Raw genomic sequence first — 13,656 nt, forward strand, 5'->3', positions numbered from 1 at the left:
ACGTCCATCAATCTTTAACTTTTATTCATAAACAACCTACATAACAAAGAGACTGTATTTTTGTTGAGTGCATCTGTATCTGTGGGTAATTTTATGCGCTTCTATCGTACCGTAATATTTCTTTAAATGTAAGCTATTTCATTTATAAATGGTTTACTTTCCACAATCTTTACGAACGTACATTAATGCTGACCGTGCTTAAAAATAATAAGTAAAATTGGGTATAAAACTATTAGCAATTAATAAGGAACTAGTCCATAGTTAAATAATAAAAGTACATTCTAAAATTTTTTTCCATCATGAAATTATTTTATAATTTTATTGTAACTTTTTATATTTTCCATAGTTTTAACACTGAGAAAAATTATTTTTTTAGATTTAAAAAAAGGCCTCCCACGCCACAATGTAAAAAAATGTTAAGAAAATTCTGGGATCGATCGCAGAATGTGATTTTAAGGAAAGAAAGTGCCAGTTGTAATAAAGTATGAAAAAACAGTAGTTGAATTTTACTAACTAGTTCCTAGATTAATTGCTAATCGTGGAAAGGGAATTATTAAAATATTTAATCATCAGCTTGGATAAAAATAAAACTCGCATATCTATTCTATTATGTTTTATTAAATGCTAGATATTAAAAAGAAAGAAAAAAAAGAAAAGAAAACGCGATTAACTCAGTAAAAACTATTAAAAATATAATTGAAATACTTAATTCTAGGTAAATTTGCGAGAAACACTAGGATTTTGACAATACATTTTTAGTTGTATTTTTTATAGCTTTGTAATGGAATTTCGATTAAATTTCTTTAAAAAAATTTGTTAAGACTAAATTTTAATCTATTAAATTAACCTATTTTTTTTTCTTTATTAAGAAAGTTCTATCGGTTAAAATTATAAAATATTTACTAATTTATTCATTTATTTCGAACAATTTAATTTTTTAACATGGTTTATTCTATAACATTAAGACCTTTGACACAAAATACTCAATAATAATTACCTCTACACCAAACTAAACCCCCTTCTTATCTGGCGCATTTCTGCTAGATCGAAAGATCTTCAGAGAAAGGATTGAATAGGTGTTGCGCCTGGAGCAGAAAAAAAAATGTTTGCAACTCTTCCAAGGAACACCTCAGAAAAAATAATTTTTAAGATTCACGATTTAAACAACGATCAAAGCATAATACCAAATTTTGTCTAATTAAAAAAAGGGTAAACTTAAAACACTCTTCAAAACAAATAAGTATCTGCTTTATTCTATTATTATTATTATTATTATAACGTACAGGGCTCTGCGATAAGTACGAAGATAAAGCATCCCTGACGTACTTGCGCCCCGTTCCTTTCTGTTCAATAATAATAGTACTAATCGTAATATCAGTTCAACAAAAATCAGAATATCAATAATAATAATAATATCTTTAACTGTAATAATAATTATTATAAGATGGACAATATTTTAAATCATTATTTAAAAACATTTGGCGATTTACTTAAAAGCTTTCTATTATTAAAAAAATTGGGATTACTTTTATTCATAAAAACTTTGCGTGAATTAATGAGATAATATTATGGTTTTAGATTAATATAATTTCCGTTGAATAGGATATTAATAAATGTTACAAAGTCGATATAACATAACTTAGTCGAAAATTTGAAGAGAAAAATTATTAAGAAGTTATTCAAAAATAAAGTAGATTTCTAATTAATATACTCATTTTTTATTATAACTAAAATAGATATTAAAATAAGAGTTATTTTAATATAAAGGGTTTAATTCTAATATGGAAAAAGGCCATTAATTCGAAATTTACTTAAAGCTGTTATTTTTAAAACAAAGAAATATTATACTTTAAAATAAATATAATTAACGTTAATCATTGCCAGACTATTAATTTATTTAATAATATTCCTTGATAACCACGAATTTTTAAGATTCATTGAGATTAGGTCAGGTGTCCCTCAGGGCTCTGTGCTGGGCCCTGTGTTGTATTCCATATTCGCTGCGAACATTCCGGCCCTGGATGATTGCGTCATCGCCACGTTCGCCGATGTCACTGCTATCCTGGCCGTTAACGAAGACCCTGGCCTAGCCTTACAGGACCTACAAATGGCGCTAGACCGTGTCTTCTGGTGGGAGGAGAAGTGTTGGATTAAGATTAATCAAGGTAAGACGAAGCACATCACATTCGCCATGCGGATGGGTAACTGTCCCGGTATGTACTTCGATGGTGTTTTGTTCCCGCAATCGGAGACTGTGTGGTACCTGGGACTTCACCTGGATCGGCGTTTGATCTGAAAGTTTCACGCGAGGTTGAAGAGTAAACAGCTGAACGCAAGGTACAAGGAACTTCACTGGCTGCTACGGAGGAACTCAGTCCTCACATTATCTAACAAAATCTTAATTTATAAGGCTATCCTGCGCCCAATCTGGACGTACGGTGTAGAATTGTGGAGAACAGGTAGTATTAGTAATGTGAATTTCAAAATAAAGTAGCGAGGGTGATTGCCGAGCGCCATGGTTCACGTGGAATGATGAGATTCACTGTTATCTGGAGCTCCCGTCATTCGTGCAATTGCACGGCAGCGCATTGTCAAATACCTGCAGAGATTTGACAATCATCTAAATCACTTTTTTCAATTAACCTACTAGATAACAGCACGTAACAGCACTAGATAACAGGACGTCCAACGGTTGAGACGTATCTATGTACTCGACTTAGGATCTGCATAACAGTTTGGAATCTATCACAGTCAAGTTTAGTGATATCATATGTAATTTCTTTATTACTTCTGTCTTTTTATTCTTGTTTTTTCTTTTTAGTATTTATTATTAATGTTTGTTCTTGTAGACTACATGGTGCTGAAATTAATGTTTTGTGATTAATGACGGAGCTTGAAATGTCATATCGGACGTGAAATTTATTTGCATCTATTTATTGTATATTACTTATTTTGGGGGTTCCTTAAGGACCCCCTTATCACGTGATTTTTCCATAAAACATACTTATGGCTCCACAGGAAAGCCGATTGTAATTATATTTGTTATTGAGCAAAAAAAATAATTACAGGCTGATGCCCAGTTATAAACAATTGTACTCGTATTTCTATTTATTTACTTTGTATGTGTGAAAACTACCAAGCTCGATCAGAATTTAAACTAAGAACTTTCCGGATGAAATGTATAAAATATTATTAACACTAACTCTCATGTTCACAAGCACTTAATAATATTTACGTATTTCAATTTGTTGCTAATTTTAGGTTTCACAAAATAAAAATATAATGTACGAATTAAAAGATTAATTTATTCTTAATTACGCTAAAAAAAAAATCGATTTTTCTTTAACAGTAATATAGTTTTTATCTGTCTATCCGTAACTATTTATAATTGGAACCTCATAGGGGATCGTAGGTAAATTTGATTAATGATAATCACGTGAATAGAGGTCCTCCGAGGAAACCCCTCCTTAAAGCATATAAAGGTTCACACTTCATATAGAGAAAAAAAACACTTGCATAAGTGGTCAAAGTTAAGTTCATTACTTAACATACCACTAGAAATAAAAAAATAAAACCATATATGAAAACAATACCGTAAATGAAACAAATGTTCGTCGGTAATAGAAGTAGCTGTAATTTGTAGACTATCAAAGTGACGTTCACTACAAAGTGACCGACTGTTAGGTTCCTTCTGCCGCTTACTCTTTTGATTACATCTCCCAGGTCCAACACACGGAAACCTTTTAGTCGCCTGATATCATCGTTATTGTCCAATAAATTTACTGCCAGATAATTTACGTGTTTGTCTAATCTCTGTCTGTACCACGAGCTAAATGTTTGGATCTCTTCAAAAGAAAAACCAAGAAAATTGTGGATTTCTCTACCCTAACAAATCAAGGCGCCTCTATTATGATCCTCACCAATTTATTTTAGAATCTTTGAATTATTTCTATATTACTGTTTCTCGTCGTACCCCAGAGTTGATAAGTCCAGATAGGTTTAACTATAAATTTGTAAATCAAGAGTTTATTAGATAATGAAACTGACAGTTATGTTATCTAGTAGTGTAGCTACTTTTATTTTTATAAATACATATTCTTATCTTTGAAATACAGTTTTTAGTCTATAATGTAATTTGTTTCGTGCAAAATATATTTTATAAATGTATAAACCACAAATTTTATATTCTTAAGAGGGAAACCGTAAAAATGCTAAATCTTCTACTTATACCATTATTATATATAATAATTACAATAAATTAGGTAATTCATTTTTCAGTCTTGTTTAAATGCGTAATAGTTATTCTTATTAACTTTTTTTATTATTAATGAAAGCGTGTATTTCTTACTGTACTTGTTTCATACAGTAATTTTTGTCGTAATACGACATATTTTTGTACTATATAAAAATCTTAATCTATACTTTGTACCTCTTTTACACAGTATTTCTCTATTTACCTTGATCTCTCAGGTATTTCTCTAAAGGATATCGTTTTATTTTATTATATAAATATTTATTATTAGGGTTAAGTATAGGTCAAATTAATGATTACATTACATTACATTAATCCTTATGTTATAAATACATATATATTCCTATGTTTAATATATGCTAATTTTATTTTATTATTTTAAAAATAAATTTATACTAGTATAGTTATTGCTATAATACTATTGCATTACTGTATTGATGTCAGTATTAGACAATCAAGATACTTAGCAACTTATTACAAAGAATGCTAAAATTACATAAAATAAAATAAAAAAAAAAAAAACAATCTCGCATTAAAAGATTCAGAAATCGAAACGCGTAAGAAAGGAGCGAAGACCGTCAAGCGTTTCATATAAGAGCAATATTTGTGTCAAAATTTGGTCCAGTTGTCCGACCAATGAGAGCTGTGGGCGGGTGTGTCGTTGATTGGTGCTTAAATATTGTAGGAGGGATGTTGAGGAAGGGATAGAAGAGAGGGCGGGAGGGGCCATCAGTCGGCTCTGAGCACACAGTTCGACTTCAGCTGCGCCTCGTTGTTGTTAGGTATCGTTTGGTTGCTGTTCGCGCGCTTGTCAGCTGTTCTTTGTTACCCTGGAACACGGTGGACGAACCTTTGCCGTCGCCCTGGACCTACCTCAACAGAGGACCCCTGACTATTACATCAGGTAAATAATTAACTAAATTTTTTAGAAAAAATATAGCATAATAGTGTAATTTTGTTTATAAATAGAGAATCTAGGTTATGTTGCACCATACTGTAACGTATGTTGATAGCCGTTAATTTTATTATTTATTAGTTAAATATAGTTCGTCACAGAGCGAATAAAAGAAAATCGCTAATTTATATTTAACGGTTCAGCGTTTTCAATTGAATTTTTTTTTAGGATAGATTATTATAACATAAATAGTTAACTATTACTAAACTTGTATAAAAATTACTAAAATTTATGTTAAATTACGTGATATGTTGCTTCTAATTTTTTTTATACGATCAAATTATTCTTCATTACTTCTAACAGATGTATAATTAAATCCATATACAAACAGATTAAACACACATATTAATAATTTTATGCGTTTATCTAAATACTGATTTAGTTTTGAAAGTTTTTCCCTCACAGAGTTGGAATATAAATTTTAAATTACTTTTTTCAGTACTTTACAGAAAAGAAATGTTTTGCTAATTTTTATAACCTTCATTTAAAATGATTGGCCAACAGTTGTAATTATGTATACACAACTGTATTTTTACTGTATATTTTATTAACTTTTTTAGAATTTACATCTGATTAAATTAGAAACATAATAGGCTAATAATAAAAACTAGTTTAATCATTATCCAGTGAATTCTACTTTTATATTAAATCAAACCTAACACATTTATTTATTTTATTAATGTTTTTGAAAAATTAATTAATAAAACGATATAAGGAAATAATAATATTAATTTTATCAACTACGTAGGCTTTACACTATGGCAAATTTTTACACAGTATAAGAAATATATAGTAAGGCTATTATACATAGAATTTCATTGCTTACAGAATTTCAGTCCATAATTACAATTAATATTACGCTACCTAATGTTTAATTTATTAGTCTACGGTTTATAGTCGATAAAAAAATGAAATAAGATGAAGTTAAAATGCGGTGTTTATAAGTATATAACCTAAATATTAATATACTTTAATGCACTGTAATAAAATTTATGCTTGCGACTTAAGTGTAGCTTACTAAATAATATATAATTATATGATTAAAACAACAACCATAAGAATTTTAGTAAGTGTTCACGAATGATTTCAGTAGATCGAGGAGAAAATACAACAAATAAATCTATTAGAATAGTTATAAAAAAAATTGCGGTCGAATATATATATATATCACTGAACTCATGTTAAAAATTTAATTGGTAATTAATTTTTAATTGATTATTAAACGCAAATATTTTATTTTGTTAGTGTATTAAACAATAACCTACTTTATTAAAAAGTGTTGATCACAGCTATTTTTTTGACGTCACCTGATAAAAAATATCAATTTTAATGAAAGCCTAATTTTAGGTTGACATTAATAGTATAACTGTCCTTCCAGTTATAATTTTAAAAATATCTACAACAAATTGGCCTAAAAGTAAAGATGTTAATCAACAAACAAAATTTATAGTTTTAATAGATAAATAATGATGCGGAAAAAGTAATCCCTGAAATTAGTATAAAACGATATATATACTATTTTATAAAACTTATAACTTGGTTATGCTTTATGTGCAGTTTATTAGGTTTAAGAAAAATAAATATTAAGTTAATTTTATATTGATGATTTGTAATCAAATTATATAGGAAATTAGCACAATTTTTTATTTGATTTAGAGGTGATATATGTGTTAATGACCTTCGATTTCTTATATTTATTTTTTTATAATTTACTGTAAGTTTTTTTATACCTCATAATTTTATTTGTTAATAAATTAATAATTTATTAATTATTAGTATCCACATTTTTTTAAAATAAAATTTGTAAGCAAGTATTTTTAACATTGTTATTTTATATAAGAAAAAGATTATAATGTATCCAAAAAACATAACAATTCTAGATTTCTTTCTCAACATAATGTGGAAACGCGCTTTCTACCCAAATAAATTTAAAGTTGTTTAAAAGAACCCTGCGAGTATAGATTACTTCATTTTATTTAAAATTCAATATCATATTCAAAGCATTACAAATTACACAAATTTCCATCCTTGAAATTTTCATTTGTTGAAGAATTAATTTGTATTGGTGATTAGATATTTATTTAAGTATATATTTATTATGTTAAAATAAATTTTTATATCATCTTTTTTTTAATGTTTATTTTATGAGCCGATTTACAAAACATATGATATTTAAGCAAAATTTATAAGGTAAATTCAGTAACAGTTGCAAATCAACTGAATATTGCCTTAAAATTTTAGTACAGGCTTTATATTTCAAATTCATTTCATAACAGGTGGTATCGTTTACTTTTATAGTAGAGACTTATGCTTTTAGGGAAATAATTCATACATATTTATTATTAAACACACCATAAGATTTTGTGTGTTTTTATGAATACATAAAAGGTTTCCGGTTTGATTCTTACCAATACTGTAATTAACTTTTGTAAAATCCGATTTGGTAAATGATTTTCTTGTAAACTCAATCCAAGAAGCCTATTTGAATGTTTAGAGTTCCTAATATTAAAGTAAGCATACGAATAAATAGCCCATCTTTATTCACATATGTTTTTCATATAAGTTTTTACAGGTAAAAAAACATCTCTTTTAAAACTGATTAAAAATTAATTTCACGGCAGTGTTTGTAAATAAAATATCTAAAATACTATCAAATTTAAGAGTGTAGAAGCGCTTTTTTTTATAAGAAATTTTTCGAGTAATAATTATCGGAACAATCTGAAAAGAGAGGTCATACTCTAACCTGAATTTAAAGTAAGTAGTTATAATTATACTAGATACAGAATATTTTATTTATCAGTCCTCAGGTAGCCGAAAAACAGATACTATACCATACAGGAACTATTGTACCATACGCTTTCCAGTACAGCCGAAAAATATGTAACATTTCTAGATATTGCCTTTGTGGTTTCCTTCTTCGAATTTCTACATTTATAAGAAAATTATAGTATTTTCTAAAGCCTAACATGTAGCAAAGTTAAATACGAAAATTTCGCCAATAATCACTAAAAATTCTTTTCAAATTATTAAAAAGTATGAGAGAGTCCTCCTATTTGCATATGTACTTTCTCATTCAAATACAATCTAAAACGTACTTTATAATCTGATATTTTAGGTAATAATTTAACGTAAAAGATTTACACTGGAATTTGATGTAATATTTAAATTTATACTCGCATTATGAACGGTTTTAATTATTTCATAGGATGTTTCTTTTTTCAGGATTTCAGTCCTGGTCGATTGATAACAGTTATTGGAAAAGTCTTAGGAAGCGGTCAACTGATACAACTGAAAAATTAATTGTTAAAATTGTATTGGCCTGTTCTTTTGTAAAAAAGTGTACAAACAACAGGAATTATAAATCAGATACCCTAAGGAGAAAATAAAATAAACTAAAAACGGATTTCTTATAAATTTTTAATTACAATTTCTGTTAAATTTTCAGTTTAATGCTTGAATTAAAAAAAAACTGATATATATTGGTGGAAATAATATGATAATGCTACTAAGATATTTAGCTAATTAAATAATTTATATCGTCAGTAAGCAAATATAGATTAAAGCAGTGTTCGATGATTTGAAATATAATAAAAGAAATATATTTTTTAGGCTTACCTAACAAAGTCTGAATGCAGGTTTCATGAAAAATTATAAATTTTATAAGTTCTCAGTCGTTACATCCGCAACCAACAGGTTCTAACACTAAAAAGAAAAAAGGTATAGAAGTTAAATTATTATTTTCAAAATACGAACAAAAAAGTTGGTTTCCAAAAAATATCCTAATACTAATATGCAGTATTTTATATATAAAATCTTGAAACTAAAATTTATAATCCCAAAATCTGGATTATTATTTTAAGCATTACCGTTATGTTTAATTTGAAGCCCTTTAAAATCAACTACAAATTAAATTATGAATACTTAATAAATCCATCGGTAGGTTTAAATATCTTCCTTAGCCGTAATTTGTTATAATTTTTCTAACATTTTAATAATAAAAGAATGGTTATGAAGTTTAATAGAATTTTTCGAGTTTTTTTTTAACTGAATTCTTATAAAAAAAGGAAATGAACAGTTTACAATCAATTATATCTTTAATTACAGGCAACATTTTTTTTTTTTTTATCAACCTATTTGGAAAATTAGGCACATCATAAATAGAACAGCAATAGTCATGCATAAAATTATCTTACATTATATATATATAATTTAATAATAATTTAACAAATTTATGTCTTACAACTACTAAGCCAAAAACGTTTGTATGTTTCATAACTATTCGGTTACAGTACTTTGTTCTAAGTGAAGAATAAAATTTATTTTGATTCACTGTTATTTTATATTATCTGTTTCTTAATGTAGGCCTAACACTGCGATTAAAGACTGAATGTTAGTATAACAATTTTCACCTTGATTATGTAATTATGTAAATAATTAATTTAAGCTTAACCGTTCTGGTAAATTTTTACCATAACACTTTTTTTTATTCATATATATACATATGTCAAAAACACTTATAAATTGAGCTCTACAAACGCATAACGCAGTGTGAGCCGACTGAACACAAAAGCTTCTCACGACCACATCGTCTTCCGTTGTTTGATGATTTTTGGTTATGTCAAATTAATGAAATAGAAATGAAAATTATGAATTCCAAGTATACAAGGAAACTTCCCGATAACTTGTGGGGTTATTCTATTAACGTTCTTTCCCAAAAATATTTTTTAAAAAGCTCATAAATAATCATCATCATTTTCTCTCCGGGTTATTTCACAGACCTTTTTCGTCCCTCCAGCGTTTCCTCGGATGTCCTCTTTATCCTCTTCCAACCGGTGCGTAGATTAAAGTTTATTTGGGTATTTCATCATCCGACATTCTTAACAAACGTGTTACCCATTTCTCTCTGTAAGCAAAATTCTTGTCGTGGATAGAAAGAAACTACCCTTAAATCGTTTGTTTTTGATTCTACCCAGACTGGACATACTCTTGACACACAGCAGAAACAAACAACTTTGGCAGTCTGAATAAAGTGCAGATCATTAAATTTTAAAACCCAGGTTTTACAACCGTATAAAAGCACCGGAATAGCCGCGTCATATACAATTTTAGCTCGCTGTCAATTCTTTAGTTAATATTTTAAATGTTACTTGTTAATACAATTAAAATGTTTTTAAATTAATGGGGTATTTTAAACATGGGAAGGAAAAACCCTGAAGAAAATTTCGATAAAACAAAAAATTAAAAAAAAAGAGCTTCAAAAGCCATTTGCATAAATCTAGACATATTTTTTTTAGTATTGTTTGGGCAGGTGATTTGGCGTATTAACCCATATATTTCAAATTATTAAGGACTTGATAAAAAGTTTAGCGCTGTTTGTTATCTTCATTTGTACATTAACATTTTTACCAGACTATAACAAAATTTAATTCATTATAAGACGACTGAGTATAACAAAATTTTTATCGATGTTTAAAAATGCAGTAGCGTAACAAAACGAATAATTTGATACGCGCGTTTAATTATATGAATTTGAAAGGATTATGTTTTCCTCGATGTTGTGTTCCTTTATTTTAAACTGAACTGACGTAAAGCAAATGAATTCCTAGATCTATATAACAGATAGCTTATATATATATATTCAGCATTAACATAGCATCACTCGCGTAACATAACCTTAAAGTTGTACAAGCAACATTTCGACTCCACAGGGGTCAAATTAATCGTGTTGTTCTTGAAGACCTTGTATTTTCTTGCCCGACAACAAAGCTACTACTGTTTAGAGAACACAGAAGCCGTATACACATAATCACCAATACACAGCTTTTATATCTACGCTCACATACGCACGCGAGCAAGACGCTTTTATAATTCGGTCTCACCATGAAGAAATTGAGGAGAATAAATAACTACCATTAAGAATTTCAATCAAAAACTGACCACAGTTAGATATAAGGGAATTTTTTTGAGCTATTCATTGTTATTTTTTTATACGATGCAGTTAGAATTATTAGTAATTATATAGAATGGAATATTGTTTTTTTTTCTTCATATATTCAAATTATCCTAACGCGTTGCCTTATAATCGTTGAAATTTTTCGTCGCTTAAATGTTATCTCAGATATATTTGCATTTAAAATTTGAGGACTTATCTATTTTTCTAATTGCATTTCTGTTGTTACAATTAACATACATTTATTTAACTATTATCTTTTTAAATAATCAAAAATTATATTTAAGAAAATTCTATTAATGCAAAGATTTCGACTTCTATTAACTAACAATCACTTTTAATTGTATTAAATCATTATTTTGTATTGTATAATGTTCCGGGTACATAAAAATTCCTGGCTCATCTGTTTTCCACACGTATTTATTGATAGTACTACAATCAATAATATTGTTATTATTATTATCATCATAATGTAATTTATTTGTATTGTTCGTTCGTGACCAATCAGTCATATACTGGCACCAATCGCTTGTAGACAATCCTGTTAGCGTTTGTGATGAATATCAAAACTGTTACAGATTTATCTTCTTTGAATAATCAATTTATAGTTTTATATATTTATAATATCATGCCATAATTATGAAAAAAATAAAAAATAAATGCTCGGAACGTAAAAGTGTTAAATATCACACAATTTAATTTTTCCCACCCAACAGATATTATACAAAATTCCTTCTGACGTTTTGTTTTAGTAAATAATTATTATTAATAATAAGATAATTTTTTTATGTTATAAGTTAAAACAGTAATCAGTTTTGAATTTATTTAATAATCAAGAATATTTTAAATAATGATAAAATTTACTAACATGTTACAAAACAGTAATATATATATTTTATTATTTATAACTTATAGATTCAGTAAAGTAAGAGAAATATATACATGAATGTAGTCGGACGCTTTCTCATAACATAATACGTTATCGAATTTAAAATTCTCTTCATTTAACCGATCTACTGATTTTTAAAAACTAGTAAAGTCGATGAATAATATAAGATATGTAAAGATTATACCGCATATTGGTGGCGTGAATTTATAAGCCGATGTATTTCGAACACCTCGTTATATAATTACGAATGACAAAAAATTCCAACTGCAACATGTAATTAAGAAAGGCATAAAAATTCTGTAAATATGAAAAGGATACCGTGATTTATGATTTTATAAAATGTTATATTTATTTATAGTAACTTAGATTTAAATACAATTCGTGTCCAAACACAACAGAAAGAAAACCATCGGAAAAGAACTATACGCGAAACGGTTACATAACATGAAATGTACATGGAACAATGTTATTCACTAAAGAGAGTACAAATAGTGTCTGTTTTTATAGTTCAGAAAAAATGAAATAAAATATTATCTCCGTTTATTGCACTAATAGATAAGAAAAATCAACAGAATAACGATCTGATCTACAAGAAAAGAAAAATAAATGTTAAAACTCAGCTCTCCTGTTTTCATTCTTTTACAAGAACTCAATCCATTGAAAAACTTGATATATCTTAATTTCCACAATAATAAATAAAGTCAGATGCCGGTTTAAATTGCGCGTAATAAAATATATTTAAGAGGTGGATAGGAAAAAAGAATTTTACCGAATTATATAACTATTTTCCTAATGCGTATAATGCAATGTGTTCAATTAGTGAACAATAAGCAACCTCCCCCACGACCCGATGAGGTGAAAATTATATGTAAGGACATGTAAATCAGGCCGACCATTCCTTTGAACCCCAACCATCAAAGTACACCGGTATCCACTGTCTACTATTCAAATCCGTACGTTTACTAGTACGTAGTGCCCCGTTGTGGCGTATTCCTGCTGGTCTATGAAGCGTTAGCACCGAAAGGACTTCAGTGGACGGTCTGAAGGGGAATTACGTTGGAAGCCAAGGTTTTAAAAGCCTAGTCTCCCGCGGTGGGACCCAGAAATAGGTTTGAGAACGCTGGTTCAAACGGATACGGAACGCTATTCTCAAACCCGTCCATTAAATTAAAACAAAACTTTAAACTTGACCCGACATTAAAATAAACACCTGAAACGCGCTCGATTAACAGAATCATACAGCAGCAAGGTACACTGTCCAGGCTCTGCGATTCGAAGGGAGAAATTTGTGAAACTCCCGCCACTTTTGCGTTCCGTTAGTATGTCAACCTCAAAACCTTCCACTTCGAAAATAAGCTGTTAAATAACCGATTTGCGACGCCGAGTTAACCACTAGACCGGCCCAGTGTACAATTATATAATATAAATTATAAATAAATACTGGGGAAATTATACAATATTATACACAAAATTTTATTTATTTCTTCTTTGGAGAATTAAAATTTAAAGTAAGATTAACGATGAAAATTATTGTATAAATTATACGTATCATGTTTATATAGAAGTTTGTTTTTTTAATTATTTTAACTGGTGTACCACTTATTTACAAT

The 13,656-nt window shown here is 28.3% G+C and overlaps 1 protein-coding gene across 1 annotated transcript in view; it reads left to right on the top strand.

The window, feature by feature from the left end:
- Nucleotides 1-5,004: 5,004 nt before the first annotated feature.
- The window catches only part of Sox21b (SRY-box transcription factor sox21b), a 121,969-nt gene continuing 113,317 nt past the window's right edge, over nucleotides 5,005-13,656 (top strand). Inside the window, exon 1 of the mRNA XM_075357829.1 lies at nucleotides 5,005-5,156. The gene's annotated coding sequence lies outside the window, so the exon portion shown is untranslated. The remainder of the gene's footprint in view (nucleotides 5,157-13,656) is intronic.

Source organism: Lycorma delicatula, chromosome 2 (assembly GCF_047948215.1).
Source record: "Lycorma delicatula isolate Av1 chromosome 2, ASM4794821v1, whole genome shotgun sequence".
NCBI lineage: Eukaryota > Metazoa > Arthropoda > Insecta > Hemiptera > Fulgoridae > Lycorma > Lycorma delicatula.